We start from the raw sequence: 21,260 nt of genomic DNA, 5'->3' as shown, positions 1-21,260 counted from the left end.
GGTAGTCTTAACTTTTAACATATACTGCCCACTTAAGAACAAGGAGTTCAAAATTGTGTATCATTTGTTTTCCTTTCAAGCATTGTTGGGCTTCAGTGAACATACATGGTTGGGATATTAATTTTCCCAAAGCAATTCTCCAAAATGCTTGTCCTGAAAAGAAAAAATGCCAATTAACCAGGACATGAAAGTGCCAAAAAGGGATAAATTAAAATAATCATGGAAGAGCAGACAAATGGTCTTAACAGAAGGTCAGAATACCATCATATGAAAACCAAAAATTGGAGCCAAAAATCTTTGTTAAAAGAAACTTAGCATGAGATCAAAACCAGTATTTTAAAGAAGAATTCAAAAAGGCAAGCCAAATAGAGACATGAATATTTGCAAAATCCAAAATTTTGGACACCATGAGCTGTGTGTGGCATAAGGACTCTGGCTTAGTCTGATGACTCCAGTTTCCACAATACCTCGTGTTTTCTCCCTTCCTGAAACAGGCGTAGGGGAATCCGATGATATTGCTTAAGCATAGAATTTTTTTCCACCAATGCTATAGCATGCTGGACTTTAGTTATAGACCATAGATTTAGGGGGTCTGTGAAAATATTGTCACACCCTATACATATACATCCAGTAGTTTCTATTCTAGTAGCACTGCTGTTTCTTTTCATTTGGAGAGCTAATCAGAGGTATTGACTGAGAAATTTCTTGCTGCCTACACCGTGCTAAAGACATAACCTTTGCTAACCTTTGCTTCCTGTTGAAGAAAACCTCAAAGGATTAGGTTAGTGGAGATTGCTCCCAAAAAGGGAAATGTACGGGCACACAGATTTAAGCATTAAGTTAAATTTTAAACAATTATGAATACAACTGGTAAAATCTCTAATAAAATAAATATTTATTATATAGTGTTAAATAAATATTTATTAAAGACCCTTCACTGACCTCATTCATAAACTTATAAAACATTTATACAAATATCAAGGATTCCCCCTAGGATATCCACTGTATATATTATGTTAAAAATTAATAATTTAAATAAGGTGTATAAATAGTCTAAAAAATACATATTTAAAATGTTATGCAAATAAATTAAAAATAAATACTATAATGGGACTATCCTAGGGTTATTAATATTAGCCTTGATCACTTGGCTTAACATTAGGACTAATAGTAAACTTATTAACATTAGGGATTGATATTAATTTTTAACCTTAGGGTTGTAGGTAGGGATAAAATGTCTAATTAAAAAAATTATAGCCCAAAAGGAATGGCTTAACATAAAGGCTCTTTTTACTAATTTTAAGTTTAGTATTTTGGGTAGGGATAGGACAATCTATTACCATATAACGGATTGTGGTAGAAGATGTGTATCAAATCCTGCCACCTGTAAAGTACCAATCATTGAAGTTTGTTCTATATTTAAATGAATGAAAGACGGTTGAAATATTTTTATATTTGGCAAGGGGATAATTTGAAAAATGCTCCCAACTACTTTAACAAAGTTCTAATGTAATTCCTGGAGCTCTGGATCTTGTGGAAAATCTGGGATTTGTAAAATTATCAGATTTGCCTGTGAGAAACATTTTATTAATACCTCCTTTACCTTCTGTAACAATAGAATGTCATATTTCTTTTTTATCCACTAAATCTTTTAACCCTAAACTAAACACAAAATTAATTACATGTGGTTAAGGTGGTATTTTATTGAAAACCTGTATCAATTGTAAAATTGTATATTTCTCCACCAACTCGAACTGCAGATAATTGTCCATACAAGGACCCAATCTACAAAATAACATATCTCCCATAAAGATATTCAGTTATGTAAACTTTGGCCACCATTGTGTTAAATTTGAAACATTATTACGTTTTTTTTTTAATTTTTGTAAAGGAAGAGCTTCAGAATAGGTGCTATCCAACATTTTGTTTTTATGACAGTCACCATTCATCACTACACTTCTTTTTGTTTTTAGTGTATTAACTTTTTTTGTTAATTTTTTAGGTTTACAACTGGCATCCAACCAACCTCAATCTGCAGGAAGAGAAGGTGGAGAAGACACATCACCACTCATCCTACCACATGTATCCAAGGGTTTAAAAATAGCATCTATATTAGGGGTAGAAGTAAACTGGATGACAGTTACCTGTCCTGGACCAGAGGATTCATTCTGTACTTCAGTCTCACGGATTGTTGAGGTAAGTATTGAAGCCAGTTTATGTTTACTTTCATCCACTGGTCCAGAAGAAGATGCCATTGGAATTGGCAAGTCGACTAACCATGAGTATAAGACATTTTTAAAATATTGAACAGAATTAGATGTTCATTTTTTCTTATAATTATTTTTAGAGAAATTAATTGCCCTATAAATTATTAGTTCATCTAACTGGGGAAACTCTTTTAGAATCTATACATATAATTCACTAAGGCAAGACAACCATGAAAAGCACGCCGGAAGGGGCGTGGATTCACTAAGCCGACAAGTGAGACACCTATGGCGCACACAGGAAGGAGCCACGCCCACCAACTCCAAGACCATTGGATACGACGACAACTCGCAGGGCCATGCCCACCAACTGGACGCGACGACACAGAAAAATGGCGTCATTTATGTTCGTCTGTCGTAGAGGCCACATGCAGTGCAGATCAGGTTAATGTCATGTACCTCCGAGCTACGTTGACTGTTCATAGAGGCATGTTTCTCGCGGAGGTGAATCGCCATATGCAGCGTGTGAAACGGTTTGCGAGGGGTATCCCATGGGATCCTTAAAACAATCCTTTAAAACTGAGGTTAAAGCACAATGAAGGAATCAGTCTTTAAAAACCAATAAGCCCTGTGCCTCTGTTTCATTACCGTCTCACCTGCTTCACCAATGCAGGCCCTGCAACAGTCGAGACGCTCTGTCAGCAGCTGACCTTCTCTGTGCCTGACCGGTTCACACAGAGGCAGTGCAAGAGAAAGCCGCGCCAGAGACAGACAGAGGCACACACACAGGCAGCTGGTGGGCGGCTCTCCGTGAGTTTCTCTTGTGAGCGGGCACATGACCAGGCGGTGTGTATGCTTCGAGTGCGAGGGTGGACGAGACAGGACCATCTAGGAAAAATAATGTCGTGGATGTGATTCGCTGTATGCAGTGTGTAAAACAGTTTGTTTGTCGCAGATGTGAATCGCTGTATGCGGCGTGTAGGACAGTTTGCGAGGGGTGTCCCTGTGTCTTTCCAGAAGTGTTCAACCATCAATAAATAATTATGCGCCGTTTGTTATGCTATTCACTATTGTGTTTGTGTTGTATTTTGCTCTCTCCAGAGTTCCATCCTTTCATTCACTTACTGTTGTATTCTCACACTAACCTGTTTTAGACAACCGTGTCTTTCCACAAGTGTTTAGCATTCAATAAATAATTATGCATGAGATTGATCGTGTGTCTAGGCGTGGGTAAGCCGTTGAACCCATTTGGGCTGCAAACCGTGGAAATGCCACTAAGTGCGACTCATACGCTCCCACTGTTTTCGTCCCTACCCTTTGTACACACCCCCCTCCCACACGTTGACTGTTAATAGAGGCATGTTTCTCGCGGAGGTGAATCGCCATATGCAGCGTGTAAAACTGTTTGCGAGGGGTATCCCTTGGGATCATTAAAACATTCCTTTACAACTGAGGTTAAAACACAATGAAGTGAGCAGTCTTTAAAAAACGAGTTTTCAGTTACGACGCAGGACCGCGTGCAGCATAGCAAAGTGTTGTACACGCTACATACAGCAATTCGCATCCGCGACAAACATGCGTCTTCTTAGATGCTCCTGCACTTTGTACACACCCCCCTCCCACCTTGCTACGCCGCACGGACGACTGTGTGTTGGTTCATTCCGTGCATTGTTACAATGTTGCTTTTCTTGCTGATTTATTACATTACCGATTTTGCAAATGTTAAATTTTCTCCCTGTACTTAAAAATTATTTAAAAACCGGCCTGATTATGCGCCGTATAGTACGCCGCGGGTTGGCTAGTATCTTGTATTACCTTATTGTAGTGGTCCCTCAAAATAGACATTCATAGCCATCCACTTTTCAGTGTTGTCTTTCATTTTATCTGAGACCTGTGGGTTTGGAGAAGACGATTTAATAAAAGATGTTAATTTGACTACCTATCTGGCCATCCTCTTAGATGGATAAGGTTGCTGGACAACTTCTAGGTGATGGATTGCTTGTAATAATTTAAAGCAGGCTTTGTCTAACATAGGTAGAGATGTCACCTGCAAATAAAGAAAACAAACCAAAAAGAAAAAAAAAACTATCCTAAGGTAATAAATATTAAAAGATTTAAAGGGAAATAGCCTTGTTAAATAAAAGGATTAAGGTTGGAGATATGGACAAACATTTCTTCACCAAGAAAATCAGTGACTGCAAAGGTCACCAGTATGACTTTCTGACCCTGGATTGATCAACACAGTGCACTCCTAGTCAGTAGAAAGTATAGTCTTAACAGTCCCCAGCAGTAATTCAGTGGGATTTCCTTGCTTTGACCTTGAGTTATCTTACCCATAGTGGAGTTTCTGCGTTAAAAGGCAGTTGGGTATATCCCCCCCTGCCCCAAGTGTACAAAATAAGTAATAATCTTCCGTTCATAATTTAAATTTAAATAATTTAAGCTTTTTATTGAAATGTTTCTAACAACCCTCAAGTTTGTCTTATATACGCTGTTTCCCAATTTTATTACCCCATGCACATTGTAATTCCATATCTAGAAAAATATTGCTTCTCATAGTAGGTGAAATTGTCTTGCTGCTGCAATCCCTATTGGCCCTGAAATGTTCTAGGTTTACCCTTGGGTTGTGGGGTGTGTGTTTGCATGTCCAGCATGAACTTTCTAGTTTATTGGTAAAGCCTGAAGGCTATAGAACCTCATTCATTAAAAAAAAAAAAAAAATTTTTAATTGCACATTTGCAAGGGGTATCACATGCTAGTAATGGCTCCACTTTTGCACAACATTGATTTAGATGGTTTGAAATCAGTTGCCACCTTTTCTATTTGACACTTCTTTACTTAATGCCTTCTGCATTGCATTCTCCAATGGGCTCTTGCCATGACTATTCCTGGCTGTACTGCTATGAAGCCCTCCTGACCATGGCTCTTCTGATGTCTTCAATTATCACTTAATGTCCTAGTGACATTGTTTTAAGTTCCTCTAATTACTGTTTTCACAGTTTAACCTGTAAGGGTAATGCGGTTTAGTGTTCAATAGATGTTTGTGCATTTACTTTTTTCTTTGCATAGCTGTTGATGCGGATGGCAGAGACTTTCTGTCTTTTTTTGTCTTTATTTTTCCTGTTCTTGGGCAGAGTGACTGGATGAATGCTTGCAGCTGCTTGTGATTTAACAATGGGCACCATGTGCTTGTCAAATCTGATGTCTTGCTTACATGTTTACTTATAGGTCTTTGCACTGCATCTCCCAGGTGTCCCAGTGCAGACCTTTTATTAACTCACTCAGGCAGGCAAGATCAGAGCTTGGGGGTGGGAATGGTGAGGGAGTGCTCTACATGTGTTTTCAGTTTTACAGCCATTTGTTTGAATGATTTTAGAAGAGGTAATCTGGAGCACATGAATATGTGTTTTATATAGCTTTTTGGAGAGGTTTGGATTAGGTGAATGGTGGGTGTGTGCTGTAATGTGGGGATTTGAATGGCTCTTTTGGCACATCTTTTTTCTCTTTTTATTCTGTCTTTAGTGTTCTCTTCATTTCAAACAATGGTTAATTTCAATACAGTAATCCCTCGCTATATCGCGCTTCGACTTTCACGGCTTCACTACATCGCGGATTTTAAATGTAAGCATATCTAAATATATATCACGGATTTTTCGCTGGTTCGCGGATTTCTGCGTACAATGGGTCTTTTAATTTAAAGTACGTGCTTCCTCAGTTTGTTTGCCCAGTTGATTTCATACAAGGGACGCTATTGATGGATGGCTTAGAAGCTACCCAATCAGAGCATGTATTACATATTAACTAAAACTCCTCAATGATATACGATGTGCTTCCCCGAGCGGATTGTTTGCTTTTCTCTGTCTTTCTCTGACATTCTCTGCGCCTGACGGAGGGGGTGTGAGCAGAGGGGCTGTTTGCCTAGAAGATATGGACGCTACTCTAAGAAATGCCGCTTTATCGCGGTGGCCCAAAAGCACGTATTGATTTTTTGATTGTTTGCTTTAATCTCGCTCTCTCTCTGACGTTCTCTGCTCCTGACGGAGGGGGTGTGAGCAGAGGGGCTGTTTGCACAGAGGCTGTTTGTTTAGAAGATACGGAGGCTACTCTAAAAAATGCTGAAAGACTACCTTCACATTGCTCCCTTTTTTGCGGCTGCTTTATCGCGGTGCTCATACTTAAAAGCCCAACAGCACGTATTGATTTTTTGATTGTTTGTTTTTCTGTCACTCTCTCTCTATCTCTCTGACATTCTCTGCTCCTGACGGTGCTCGTTTGAAGAGAAGATACGTTTGCATTCTTTTAATTGTGAGAAAGAACTGTCATCTCTGTCTTGTCATGGAGCACAGTTTAAACTTTTGACTAAAGGGTGTTATTTCATGTCTAGAGGGCTCTAATAATGTTAACAGGGTGGTAGAGTTTATAAGGGCTTAAAATATATAAAAATAACCATACAAACATATGGTTTCTACTTCGCGGATTTTCACCTATCGCGGGAGGGTCTGGAACGCAACCCCTGCGATCGAGGAGGGATTACTGTATAACTTATTGAAACATTAGTGCCCTGTTAACACCTGAAAAAGGGTCCTGTTTGACTTACCTTCAACACAGATCACATTTATTTATAATTGTGTTACATGCATTGAAGCACGATGCAATGTGGGCTGCCTCTAAATGTTACATAGTTGTCTTAACATCATCTGCTGTCTCCTACAAGTAAGGAGTTGCAATCTTGTTCAGTGCTCAATTAAACTTGATGGGTCTGGGCTGTGGATTATGTGGTAGGTTCTGTTCTCTCCTGTACCAGCTCTGGAGGCTGGAAAACTGGATTTATTGTTGTGTCTGCTACCTTTCGTAGTACCTTCGTTCAGGACTGCCACGATTACGAGTTTATTATTGCTACAGATACCAACGATGTCCTTAACTCAGTCCTCGATAAACCTCCTACTCACCTGGGGCATCAACTTCATCCTTCAACTGGCAGCTTGTGTAAATTTGTTGCTGATCTTAATCTCATTAATACATAATTGAATGAATCTTTCTGTTACACAGCAATTTTTTCACCCTGCTTTTAGTGTCATTCTTACAGTTACATTTTTGAATCTCACTCCCTAGCTTCTACTGTAACTGATGTTAGTCTCCTCTGCACCTGTTTCTCTGATCGTAAGTGTGCTATGCTACAGATGTTTTTGCCCTCACTGGTTTTTCAGCCATCACAATGAAAACTTAATATATCTTGGCTTCAAAACCCAATTTCATTGTTTATTTGGCTTCTATGCTTAAAGATTGTATATCTATCAATGCTGGCTCAACTCAAGATGTTGCCTTTTCCTGGATGGCTATCGCCTTTGTTAGAGGTTTGGTACATAATTTCATCAAAGTTATTACTGATGAATTCTGCAGTCAAACTTCTGGCAAAGGTGCTTGCTCATTGGCTGCAGATGATGATTTCTAAATGGATTAATTTGAACCAAACTGGCTTTATCAAGTCCCTTCATGCAAGTGACAGTGTACTTTGTAATCTTTATGTCATGTATTTTGCTCCTACCTTTCCCTCTTGCTGCTATCCTTTCCCTAGATGCAGAAAAGGAATTCAACAGGATGAATTGTTTTTTTTCTGTGGAACCTGGGTAGAATGGATTCCAGCTCTACCTTGATTAACATTAGTTTTTCTCACTAATGTCAACATCCCCACTTCCTTTTCATGTAGTTCAAGTAGTCTTCTTTCCCTGCTCCTCTTTATTCTCTCATTAGGCCCTCTGGTGATAGCTTACTGCAACTCAGACAATATTACAGTCATATGAAAAAGTTTGTGAACCCCTCTCAGCCTGCATAATAATTTACTCTACTTTCAACAAAAAAAGATAACAGTGGTACGTCTTTCATTTCCTAGGAACATCTGAGTACTGAGGTGTTTTCTGAACAAAGATTTTTAGTGAAGCAGTATTAAGTTGTATGAAATTAAATCAAATGCGAAAAACTGGCTGTGCAAAAATTTGGGTACCCTTGTAATTTTGCTGATTTGAATGCATGTAATTGCTCAATACTGATTACTTGCAACACTAACTTGGTTGGATTAGCTTGTTAAGCCTTGAACATCATATACAGGTGTGTCCAATCATTAGAAAAAGTATTTAAGGTGGTCAATTGCAAGTTGTGCTTCCCTTCGACTCTCCTCTGAAGAGTGACAGCATGGGATCCCCAAAGCAACTCTCAAAAGATCTGAAAACAAAGATTGTTCAATATCATGGTTTAGGGGAAGGCTACAAAAAGCTATCTCAGAGGTTTAAACTGTCAGTTTCAACTGTAAGGAATGTAATCAGGAAACAAAAGGCCACAGGCACAGTTGCTGTTAAACCAACTCAGGTCTGGCAGGCCAAGAAAAATACAGGAGTGGCATATGCACAGGATTGTGAGAATGGTTACAGACAACCCACAGACCACCTCCAAAGACCTGCAAGAACATCTTGCTTCAGATGGTGCATCTATACATGTCAATGTCAATTTATTTATATAGCACATTTAAAACAACATAGGAATGATGTGTCCAAAGTGCTTTACAATAATAGAATAAAAGAAAACATACCATCCATCCATTATCCAGCCCACTATATCCTAACTACAGGGTCACAGGGGTCTGCTGGAGCCAATCCCAGCCAACACAGGACGCAAGGCAGGAAACAAACCCTGGGCAGGGTGCCAGCCCACCGCAGGGCGCGCACACACACACACACACACGCAAACACACACACACACACACCAAGCACACACTAGGGTCAATTTAGAATTGCCAATGCACCTAACCTGCATGTCTTTGGACTGTGGAAGGAAACCAGAGCACCCGGAGGAAACTCACGCAGACTCAGGGAGAACATGCAAACTAATAAAACATACAAATAACATAAATACAAATTAAATATATGAACATAAATAAAATAAATAATAAATAGAAGTAATGTTATATAATCACAATGAGGAAAACCATCAGTATTACTGAAGGTCACGGAATGCAAGTGAATAGAAATGAGTCTTTAATCTTGTTTTGAACAGTTCAATTATAGACAACTCCTTTATGTAATGAGGTAAAGATTTCCACAGGTGAGGAGCAGCAGCTGCAAAAGCCAACTGACCAGAAGATCTAAGCACGCTGGATGGCTGGTGTAAAACACACAATTCGCATAAATAGGCAGGAGCAAGCCCATGTAGAGATTTTAAACGTAGCAACAAGATTTTAAAATCAGTTCGAAAACTGACATGCAGCCACTGTAAAGAAGCTAAAATTTGAGAAACAGAGTCATAGTTTCTTGCCCCAACCAGAAAGTGAGTGGCAGCATTCTGGACCAACTGTAACCTGTGTATCAGGGATTTGCTAATTCCAGAATACAGCGAGTTGCAGTAATCAAGGCGAGAAAAAATAAAAGCATGAGTAGCTTTCTCAAGATCCTTAGAAGATAAAAAAAGGCTTGATCTTACCTAATAGGCGAAGCTGGAAAAAGCAACTCTTGACTACAGAATTAACTTGTTTTTCAAAAGAGAGGTTACTGTCAAAGATAACACCAAGATTGCGGACTTGAGGTTTGCAAAAGACAGAGAAAGAGCCGAGAAGTCCAAGACCAATTTGGGCTTTAGCTGATGGACCCACTATAAGCACCTCCGTTTTATTTTGATTCAGATCAAAAAAATTATTAGCCACCCAGGATCTTAGTTCAGAAAGACAGTTCTGCAGTTGATTTATTGCAGAGTTTCAGATGGGAATATAAACCTGTGTATCATCAGCATAGCAGTGAAAAGAAATGTTAAATTTCCTAAAAATAGCTCCAGTAGGATAGAGAATAAAATATTACCCAAAATGGATCCCTGAGGAACACCATATTTAAGAGGAGCAGTAGACGAAAAAGAGGAATTTTAAATCACTGAAAGTGTCTACCACTTAAATATGACCTGAACAAGTTAAGAGCAGCCACTTTAAGCCCAACATGACGTTTAAGCTGCAACAGCAATATCTCATGGTCAATAGTGTCAAAGGCAGCGGCTAGATCAAGAAGGAGAAGGACTGCAGAGTCAGTAATAATAGAGATGTAATTGAATACTTTCAGGAGGGCCGTTTTAACACCATGAAAATGCCTAAAGCAGTTTGGTAGATCTCAAATAAATTATTGCAGTTAAGGTGATCAATCAATTGACTATAAATAATTCTTTCTAGAATTTTAGCCAGAAATGGCAGTTGGGAAATTGGGCGAAAATTGGCTAAAACTCCAGGATCTAATTCTGCCTTTTTTAGACAGGGACGCACCGCAGCATGTTTAAAAAATGAGGGCACAACCCCTGCACTAACAGAATCATTAATAATGGCTAGTAAAGATGGGCCCAAAACATCAAAGGCTTCCACTAAGAGACGTGGTGGTACTATATCGAGAGGACTGGGAGCTGGTTTAAGGGTGTCAGTAATTCTTTCTAACTGTGAAAGTGAGACAAGATCAAAAGATTCTAAGACAATGCCCTGTTTAACAGTAGGAAGTTCATAGCCAGTTTGAACAATGCCACAGCGGATAGTATCAATTTTGCTGACAAAGAATGAAAGAAACTGCTCACATGAATGAACAGTGTTCTTTAATCCCTTCACAGAATGAGGGTGAATGGCCGCATTAATCAAATTAAATAACACCCTAGGATTCTTAGAATAATGGGATACTCAATCAGCAAAGAAATCCTGTTTAGTTTTATTAACTGCAGCCTGGAAACTAAATAGAGAAGTCCTAAAAATCTGTTTAGAAACAATCAGTCCATCTTTTTTCCAACCCCGTTCCGCAGCTCAACAGGTGCGGTGCAGTGATCGCATAGTTTCATTTAGCCAGGGAGCAGGTCTTCCCTTATTACTGCGTATCTTGAGCGGAGCAATTGATTCTAAAACCATTTTACAAAAAGAATTAAATTTTAAGACAGAATCATCAATACCATCCTTTTTAACATGCCCATCAAGACTAGAGAATATGGTTTTAAAATCGGATATAATAAAAGAATTTAAAAAGTGAGAACAGCGTGGGGGACAGCTAGTCGTCGGGACATCAACAGTAATATTCAAATCCATCATTATAGAAAAGTGATCAGTGAAAGAAGCATAGCATAAATCAATATTATTAACTGAAATATCATGAGTAAGAGCGAGCTCAAGGTTGTGACCAAGAGAGTGAGTTGGCATATTAATATGAAGAATAAAATCAAATGAGTCCAATAGTGATAAAAAGTCAATAACCGGAGGTTTCAATTGACAACAAACGTGAATGTTAAAATCACCAACAATAAATACTTTGTCATGGGAGAGGGTAATATCAGCCAGGAGATCAGAGAATTCCGAAATGAAGATATCATTAATTACAGAAGGTCTATAAACCACAGCAAACAACAAAGAAAGGGAGCTGCACATTTCGAAAAGTTGCAGTTCGAAGCTGCTAAACGGGCCCTTTGTAAGGCTCTGACAAAAGAACATACTTTTAAAAATAGTGGCAATGCCCCCACCATGACGAGTCAGCCGCGGAGAGTTTAAAAATGAATAACCTGAAGGTACCAAGTCAGTAAAACATTAAGAGTCACCATTTAAAATCCAGGTCTCAGTGATGAAAAAGAAATCCAGATTATTTGAGGTAATAAAGTCTTGCAGAATAAAAGTTTTATTAGACACTGATCTCATGTTCTGCAGTGGGTTGGCACCCTGCCCAGGATTGGTTCCTGCCTTGTGCCCTGTGTTGGCTGGGATTGGCTCCAGCAGACCCCCGTGACCCTGTATTCGGATTCAGCGGGTTGGAAAATGGATGGATGGATGGATCTCATGTTCAAGAGAGCAGCCTTGATAGAGGTAGATGAGCTCATTGCGGGATGAGCACGGGTGAGCGTGCGAAGATTAGCAGCGTTTACTGCCCGAGAGCTCACTGAGGAGGAGTGATGCTGCCTTGAAATGGAGAACTTAAATCCAGTGTCCAGCGCTCATGAACCAGGGATGGAGTCCTGTGCAGGAGAAGATGGGTCATAGACGACTCGCAGGCATTGGGAATCCAAGCTCTGGGACTTGATTTGGCATTGTTTAACAGCAATTCCGGCTCTTTTTCCACGATGGCGGCGGGTGTGTTTGCGTCTCCGAGGGGCATTCAACTCACTGATACAGGTGAACACCAGTGTCCCCGTGAAGAAGTGAGGAGATAAATAAAACAGAGGTGGAGGTTCACATAATATCCCATCAGGAGATGAAAATTGAGAGGAAAACAAGCCAGAGGATATGTTAAGCAAAGAATCACGATCATAGGACAGTGGCCGTTGGGATAAACTAAAACATAAAAACAAAGGTAAAACATAGATTAGCGAGAGGAGCAGACAGCCAGCCTCACCAGTCAACGCCGTCTTCTTTAAGCAGTGGAACATCTGTATGGCAGGGTGATGAGAAAGAAGCCCTTTCTGCACTCACGCCACAAACAGCGTCGCTTGTTGTATGCAAATGATCATTTAGACATGCCAAATTCATTTTGGAACAAAGTGCTTTTGACTGATGATGCAAAAAGTGAGTTATTTGGTCATAACAAAAAGCGCTTTGTATGACGGAAGAAGAACATCACATTCCAAGAAAAACATTTGCTACCTGCTGTCAAATTTGGTGGAGGTTCCATCATGCTGTGGGCGTGTGTGGCTAGTGCAGGGAGTGGGGCCCTTGTTAAAGTTGAGGGTCAGGTGAATTCAACCCAATATCAACAAATTCTTCAGGATAATGTTCAAGCATTAGTCACAAAGTTGAAGTTATGCAGGGGTTGGATATTCCAACAAGACAATGACCCAAAACACAGTTCGAAATCTACAAAGGCATTCATGCAGAGGGAGAAGTACAATGTTCTGGAACGGCCGTCACAGTCCCCTGACTTGAATATCAATGAAAATCTATGGGATGATTTGAAGCAGGCTGTTCATGCTTGGCAGCCATCAAATTTAACTGAACTAGAGAGATTTTGTATGGAAGAATGGTCAAAAATACCTCCATCCAGAATCTAGACACTCATCAAAGGCTATAGGAGACGTCTAGAGGCTGTTATCTATACTAATAAAAGGCAAAGCCATCACTGACTCACTCACTCACTCACTCACTGACACATCACTAATTCTCCAACTTCCCGTGTAGGTAGAAGGCTGAAATTTGGCAGGCTCATTCCTTACAGTTTACTTACAAAAGTTGGGCAGGTTTCATTTCGAAATTTTATGCGTAATGGTCATAACTAGAACCTATTTTTTCGTCCATATACTATAACTAGCAGAATACCCGCGCTTCGCAGTGGAGAAGTAGTGTGTTAAAGAAGTTATGAAAAAGAAAAGCAAACATTTTAAGAATAACGTAAGATGATTGTTAATGTAATTGTTTTGTCATTGATATGAGTGTTGTTGTCATATCTATCTATTTATATATATCTATTTATATATATCTGTGTATATATATATATATATACACACACATACATATATATACATATATATATACATATATACATATATATACACATACTGTATATATACACACACACATATATATACATATATACACATATACATATCTACGTAAATACTGTATATACACATATATATATACAAATCTACATATATATCTACATATATATGTATTAGGGGTGGGACTCGATTAAAAAAATTAATCCAATTAATTAGAGGCTGTGTAAGAATTAATCTTGATTAATCGTATGTAATCGCACATGTAAATTTGCCCCAAATCGCAAATGTTTTTTTTTAATTTAAAAGGGTTTTAGTGGGCTTACAGAATCAAATAATAGACATGGACATGAATATTGTAAACTGAAGCTGTTTTAATTTCTGAAAAAAAAAAAGCTTTTAAACTGCATTTGAATTCAAAACAGAAACAAAAATATCTTCCCTGGTTAAAATTGGGCAGACTTAAAATAAAGTGGTAGTTTAAGTACTTTAAGTACATTTTCAGAATAGTATTGTCTTTAAATAATAATAACCAAAATTTCAACATAAAGTGCAGTTTTTCTTCTTAAAAAAATAAGTCAGAAACATAAAAGGTAATTTGACCAACTTAATCTTTAAACTCTGAGTAACATTAGCCAAAATTATTTTGTACATTAGGCTAAAACAGTGTGATCATTGAACATTTTGTAATTAGATGTAATTAGAATTACTAACGGTCATGGAAGTCCAATGATCCCCAGTAAGAGCTACAAAGTCCGTTTTCTGTAATGCATCTAATTTTGCTTGCACAAAACCATGCTTTTATCAAGGCTTCGCTCGGGTAGTCGAAATGATCAGTCGTAGGAACGCGCTTTATTCCGACTCTAACATTTTTGTAGCTGTGATGTGTGCATCAGTGTAATGGATGTACCAGGAAATCATGCATTGACAAAAGTTCCCGTTTGCTTGGAATTGAAAGTGTGATTAAATGCGCTATTTTTTAACGCGCTATGGAGTACATGCATCGAAGCTTCTCAGCTGTGCTTGTGCTAAGAAAGGGAAATTTTTTTAAATAACGTAACATGATTCTGCGTTAACCTAATATTTTTTCATACGTCCCAAACCAAGGAGATTCGAAGGTGAAACGAATCGGGTAGCGCGCGTACATTCTGTGCATCCCCTCTCGGAAATCGAACCTCGGCGTTAGAGGCTTAAGACTCTACAATTAGCCACAGCGTGTGGCTTGTCTATGCAGAGTATGTATTGTAGATCGGGTATATATATACATTTATATATATACCCGCGTATCGCAGTGGAGAAGTAGAAGTTATGAAAAGAAAAGGAACATTTTAAAAATAACGTAACATGATTGTCAATATACAGTAATTGTTTTGTGAGTGTTATTGAATGTTGCTGTCATCAAGGATTTGATTATCATTATTTGTTTCAATCAGGTCGATTTGTATGTGTTGTGTTCAAGTTACATTCCGTGTTTGTCAATCGTTGTAAAGATAAGAGGTTTCATTCATCGATTAGTTCTTACTGCATCAATAAACAGCTCGTCTTCCTTTATCTGAGATGTGACAAACTGCATGCACGGGTTTTTTTACACTGTCTTCCTTTAGCAGGACATTCACTTTTTCCACCGTGTGCTTTGTTTCCGCAGTAGCTGCACTTATGAATATGATTGTATGTATCAGACGCTTCATATTTTTTTGCTGCCTTCTCAATTGTGTAATTCGGTTTTGTTCAGCACTCTTTGGAACTGTTGCTTTTGTCTGTGCACTGCGCCAGTTCACGTGAGCCGCTTGGTGTTCTTGCATCGAAGGTTCCCAGCTGTGCTGGTGCCATCTCGTAATGTCAGCTAAGACCCGGCACTTAAAAGTTTCTCTCGCAGTTTCAATGAGTTTGTGCCAAACACCACCCTGACCATCTCATCTTCCTCTGCATAAGCACAGTCCTTCACCCGTGAATATTTACCGCAGTGTTTGTATTGGATTGCCGCTGATGGACGGCCTTATATGGGCAGGCACTAAATTACAAACGCCAGGGCAGCCTGTCTATGAACTTAATTTAATATAAACTTACGGTTCACGCCGTGCTTTGTTTCCGCAGTAGCTGTACTTATGAATATGCTTGTATGCATCATTTGCTTCATAATGTTTTTCTGCCTTCTCAATTGTGAAATGGCGTTTTGTGCTCATCGCTGTTTGGAGTTCTTCCTTGTTCTCTACGTACTTACGTAGGAGGCGTGATGATGTCACACTAAACTCCGCCCCACGCCATCTCCAACTCAACTCCATTATATTATATGGAGAAAAATAGCTTCCAGTTATGACCCTTACGCGTAGAATTTCAAATGAAACCTGCCCAACTTTTGTAAGTAAGCTGTAAGGAATGAGCCTGCCAAATTTCAGCCTTCTACCTACATGGGAAGTTGGAGAATTAGTGATGAGTCAGTGAGTGAGTGAGTGAGTGAGTGAGTGAGGGCTTTGCCTTTTATTAGTATAGATAGACATCTGCTCGATGCCCGTGGGAGGCGTAACGCCTTTTATTAGTATAGATAGACTTCTGCTCGATGCCCGTGGGAGGCGGAGTTACGCCTCCCACGTAATTTAGTGCCTGCCCATATAAGGCCGTCCGTCAGCGGCAATCCAATAGAAACACTGCCGCTAAATATTCACAGGTGAAGGACTGTGCTTATGCAGAGGAAGATGAGATGGTCAGGGTGGTGTTTGGTACAAACTCAGCGAAACTGCGAGAGAAACTTTTAAGTGCCGGGTCTTAGCTAACATTACATACAGCTGTGGGGTGGAAAAAGTCAATGTCACGCTAAAGGAAGACAGTGTAAAAAAAAAAACGTGCATGCAGTGTGTCACGTCTCAGATAAAGAGGAAGACGAGCTGTTTATTGATGCAGTAAGAAACGAATCGATGAATGAAACCTGTTATCTTTACAACAATTGACAAACACGGAATGTAACTTGAACACAACACCTCCTACAAATACGAACCTGATTGAAAGAAATAATGATAATCAAATCTTGATGATAGTAACACTATAACACTCACAAAACAATTATTGTATATTGATTAATCATGTTACGTTATTTTTAAATTTTCCCTTTTCTTTTCATAACTCTTTAACACACTACTTCTCGCTGCAAAGCGCGGTATATATATATATATATATATACTAGCAGAATACCCGCGCTTGGCAGCGGAGAAGTAGTGTGTTAAAGAAGGAAAGAGAAAGAAAAGGAAACATTTTGAAAATAACGTAACATGATTGTCAATGTAATTGTTTTGTCACTGTTATGAGTGTCGCTGTGATATATATATATAGCAAAATACCCGCGCTTCGCAGCGATGTCATATGTTAAAGAAGTTATGAAAAAGAAAAGGAAACATTTTAAAAATAATGTAACATGATTGTCAAAGTAATTGTTTTGTGTATTTGCGGCAGCGCCACAAAGTTGTTTTCGTAGCTGCATCAGAAAATGTACCACAACGTCTGACACGCCTCCTTTTTACTGTTTTCTCACAGCTTGGATTGCTGCTATCATATATATACACACACACACACACACACACATACATACATACATACATACATACATACATACATACATACATACATACATATTTTCATATCTACATATCTATATACATATCTACATATACACATATATATATATATATATATATACATACATACCTATCTACATCATATATACACACATATATATACATACACACACACAAATTATATATATGTGTGTATGTATGTATGTATGTATGTGTGTGTGTATATATATATATACACATACATATACTTGTGTGTATGTTTGTATGTGTCTATATGTGTGTGTATAGGTTTGGTCACTGAGTGCAAGGGAAAAATAAATTATAGTCTATAAGTTATTAAACAGTAAAACATTAACGTTTTAAGAAGTAAAGGTACATTGAAATTACATTTTCTATGTGAACGTTCAAATTTGTGCCTCTGGTAATGTGCCTTACCGCATTTAAAGAAAATTAGTTTTGTGTCCTCTGCAGTGTTAAGAGAGAAAGGCTTTGGTTTGGGATAAAAGGAAAAAAGGTGTAAAGAAAGGAAAGTTGCCTTTTTCTTTTATATAGTATAGAGAGATGTGTTCGCTGACGCTATGATCGCCTTTTGGGGACAGTCGGTGGGTCTTGTGTAGCCTGGTGAGCCGCCCCGCCATTAATCGGCTGTGATGGCACTGTCAGTCCTCCACTCCTGTGCGTGTCTTCATAATCCGAGCTGAGGACCTCATAATCGATAATGCAAAAGAAAGTGTGAATCGCCTTAATATTATTTTGCCGTGGTGTAGAAAAGGGGTCCCGTGTTTGCACTTGTCTGGGCTATAGCGCAGGGGAGGATGAAAAATTAAAAGTGCTCACTTTGACTTAAGGCAGAAGCGCAGTCAGCGTCTCAAAGGCCGGCACAGCTATGCACGCAGCGCTGGCTGCTCGACTTTTGCTGGGCAGGAGACCCCAGTTTTGCAGACACGCTCATGATATCAAAAGTCTCAGCGCTTTTGGAGGTCATTCATATATATATATAGCAAAATACCCGCGCCTCGCAGCAGAGAAGTAGTGTGTTAAAGAAGTAATGAAAAAGAAAAGGAAACATTTTAATAATAACGTAACATGATTGACATTGTCATGAGTGTTGCTGTCATATATATGCCTGCCTAAATAAGTCACCCTCGCTTTGCTCTTACTTTTTACCGCTCATTTAATCATGGCTAGTGGCGAAAAATTATAAAATGGAAGGAGGATGGCTTTACCAAAACAATTATTGATGGCTTAATCGATTATTCATAAAGCTTGAATTGGTGATCTGTTTTTCTGTGTTAACCTCATATTTTTTCATACTTCTTCTCAAACTAAGGTGGTGCGAGGGTAAAATGAATCGGGATGCTTGATCAATGTAATCGTGTACCAGGAAATCATGCATTGACAAAGCTCCCTTTGCTTGTAATGCAAAGTGTGATTAAATGCATTATTTTTAACGCGTTATGGAGCACATGCATCAAGCTTCTCAGCTGTGCTTGTGCTAAGAAAAGGAAAGATTTTAAAAATAACGTAACACGATTGTCAATGTGACCTTTTGTAAGTAGTGCCTGGAGGATTCAGTGTGGAGAAACTCTAGAGACAGCGTGTGTATTAACTTGTGGATTTTTCTGTGAGTATTTGGTGGCAGTCTGACGAAGTTGCTTCGGAAGACGGCGTTAGCCGCGGAGCTCAGCTCAGAGTGAAATGAGATGAATGGGAGGGGAGATGATGACGTGACTCCCCCACCCGCCTTTAACTGTCAATCCCCCACAAACACAGTCTCTCGGAATTTGCATAAGCACACCCCTTCACCTACAATTTTAACTTAGTTACAAAGTGATCAAAACTCTGTTTATATCCCGCGCCCTCTCATTAAACTTGTATCCCGCATTACCTGTGGGTATGTGAAACGCCAGCGGTAGCCTGTCTATGAACTTAATTTAAAGTTTAGGTTTACACCTTGCTTTCTTTCCGAGGTAGCAGCACTCATGAATATGGTAGTATATGTCACTCGCTCGCTTCTTATTGTTTCGCTGCCTTCTCAATTATATAATGCATGTTTTCTTAAGCCCTTTTTGGAGGTGTTCCTGGTTTTCTACGCACTGCGTTGACAGTCAGTTCACGTGATTACGTGAGGCGGATGATGTCACACGAAACTCCGCCCCCCCACGTCTTTCCAGCTCAACTCTATTACAGTTAATGGAGAAAAATACCTTCCAGTTATGACCATTAGGCGTAGAATTTCGAAATGAAACCTGCCCAACTTTTGTAAGTAAGCTGTAAGGAATGAGCCTGCCAAATTTCAGCCTTCTACCTACACGGGAAGTTGGAGAATTAGTGATGAGTCAGTGAGTGAGTGAGTGAGTGAGTGAGTGAGTGAGTGAGTGAGTGAGTGAGTGAGTGAGTGAGTGAGTGAGTGAGGGCTTTGCCTTTTATTAGTATAGATATACCCCGATTTACATACTCTCAACTAGACAAACCACACGCCGTGGTGCAATGGTAGAGGCTTTGCCTCTAGCGCTGACGTCTGAGGTTCGAATCCTGAGAAGGGGTGCACTGAGTATGTACGCATGCTTCCCGATTTATTTTACCCTCGCATCCGTTTGGTTTGAGACGTATGAAAAAATATGCGGTTAAAGCAGAAAGACAGATCACCAATTAAAGCTTTATGAATAATGAATAATTTATTCGCCATCAATGATTGTTTTGGTAAAGCCATACTCATTGTATTCATAACATGAACGGTAAAAAAGTAAGAGTGAGGGGAGGGTGACTTTTTTGAGGCACGCAGGGAAACCACAATAGCACACGGGCTCGATGTGTCGTGCGCGTCAACTCGATCTAAATTGCGCGATCACATTTGAAAAAATATATCTTTTCAAGTTCTATTTAGTCGACACAAATATCTTTGGTTGGAAGGTAAGGCGAATTTACTCTTTACATTTGTATGGTGAAGAAAAATTTATGCAATGATGCCTACATTTAACTTACATTCCTACCAAAGATATTTCTGTCGACTAAATAAAAATTCCTTCTATTTAAAATTTAAATAGAACTTGAACAGATACCATAGTTCATAATATCCACACAGACTTGCACGTAAGAGCCGGAGTTATCCGTTTTAACAAACAGCGTATTGCACTGATACGAAATAGCCTGCCCATTTAATTATTTAGGAATGGATAAATAAATTAAGATTTTGTACAAATAATGTTTTTCATTTTTCTTCCTTGATGGATTCTGGCACCCCCAGCAACAGTTGCTCGCACCAAAGAGTATATATATATATATATATATATATATATATATATATATATATATATATATGTAGATATGTATGTATATGTATATATATGTTTATATATGTATGTGTGTATGTATATATATATATATGTATTTGTGTGTATATATGTGTGTGTGTATATATATGTGTATATATGTATGGATATTTATATATATATGTTTATATGTGTGTGTATATATATATATATATATATATATGACAGCAACACTCATCACTCACAACAGTAAGTGACAAAACAATTACATTGACAATAATGTTACGTTATTTTCAAAATGTTTCCTTTTCTTTTTCATTACTTCTTTAACACACTACTTCTCCACTACGAAGCGCGGGTATTTTGCTAGTATTTGATAAAGGAGGCTCAACTAAGTATTGATGTAATATCTCTGTTATGCACCTGTCTAATTTTATTATGATGCATATTGCATATTTTCTGTTAATCCAATAAACTTAATGTCACTGCTAAAATACTACTGTTTCCATAAGGCATGTCATATATTAAGGGGAAGTTGCTACTTTGAAAGCTCAGCCAATGATAAACAAAAATCCAAAAAATTAAGAGGGGTTCCCAAACTTTTTTATGTGACTATAGTTTCATATTGATCAAGGATATATATCACATATGTTTCCTTATATGCCAATGATGTTCTACTCTACCTTGGTAATGCCTCTGATGATCTTCCCCATGTCCCCAGCCTGTTTAACACCAATGATTCTCTC

Source organism: Polypterus senegalus, chromosome 11, assembly GCF_016835505.1.
Source record: "Polypterus senegalus isolate Bchr_013 chromosome 11, ASM1683550v1, whole genome shotgun sequence".
Taxonomy (NCBI): domain Eukaryota; kingdom Metazoa; phylum Chordata; class Cladistia; order Polypteriformes; family Polypteridae; genus Polypterus; species Polypterus senegalus.
The sequence above is the reverse complement of the archived record's forward strand: the minus strand, read 5'-3'. Positions refer to the sequence as shown.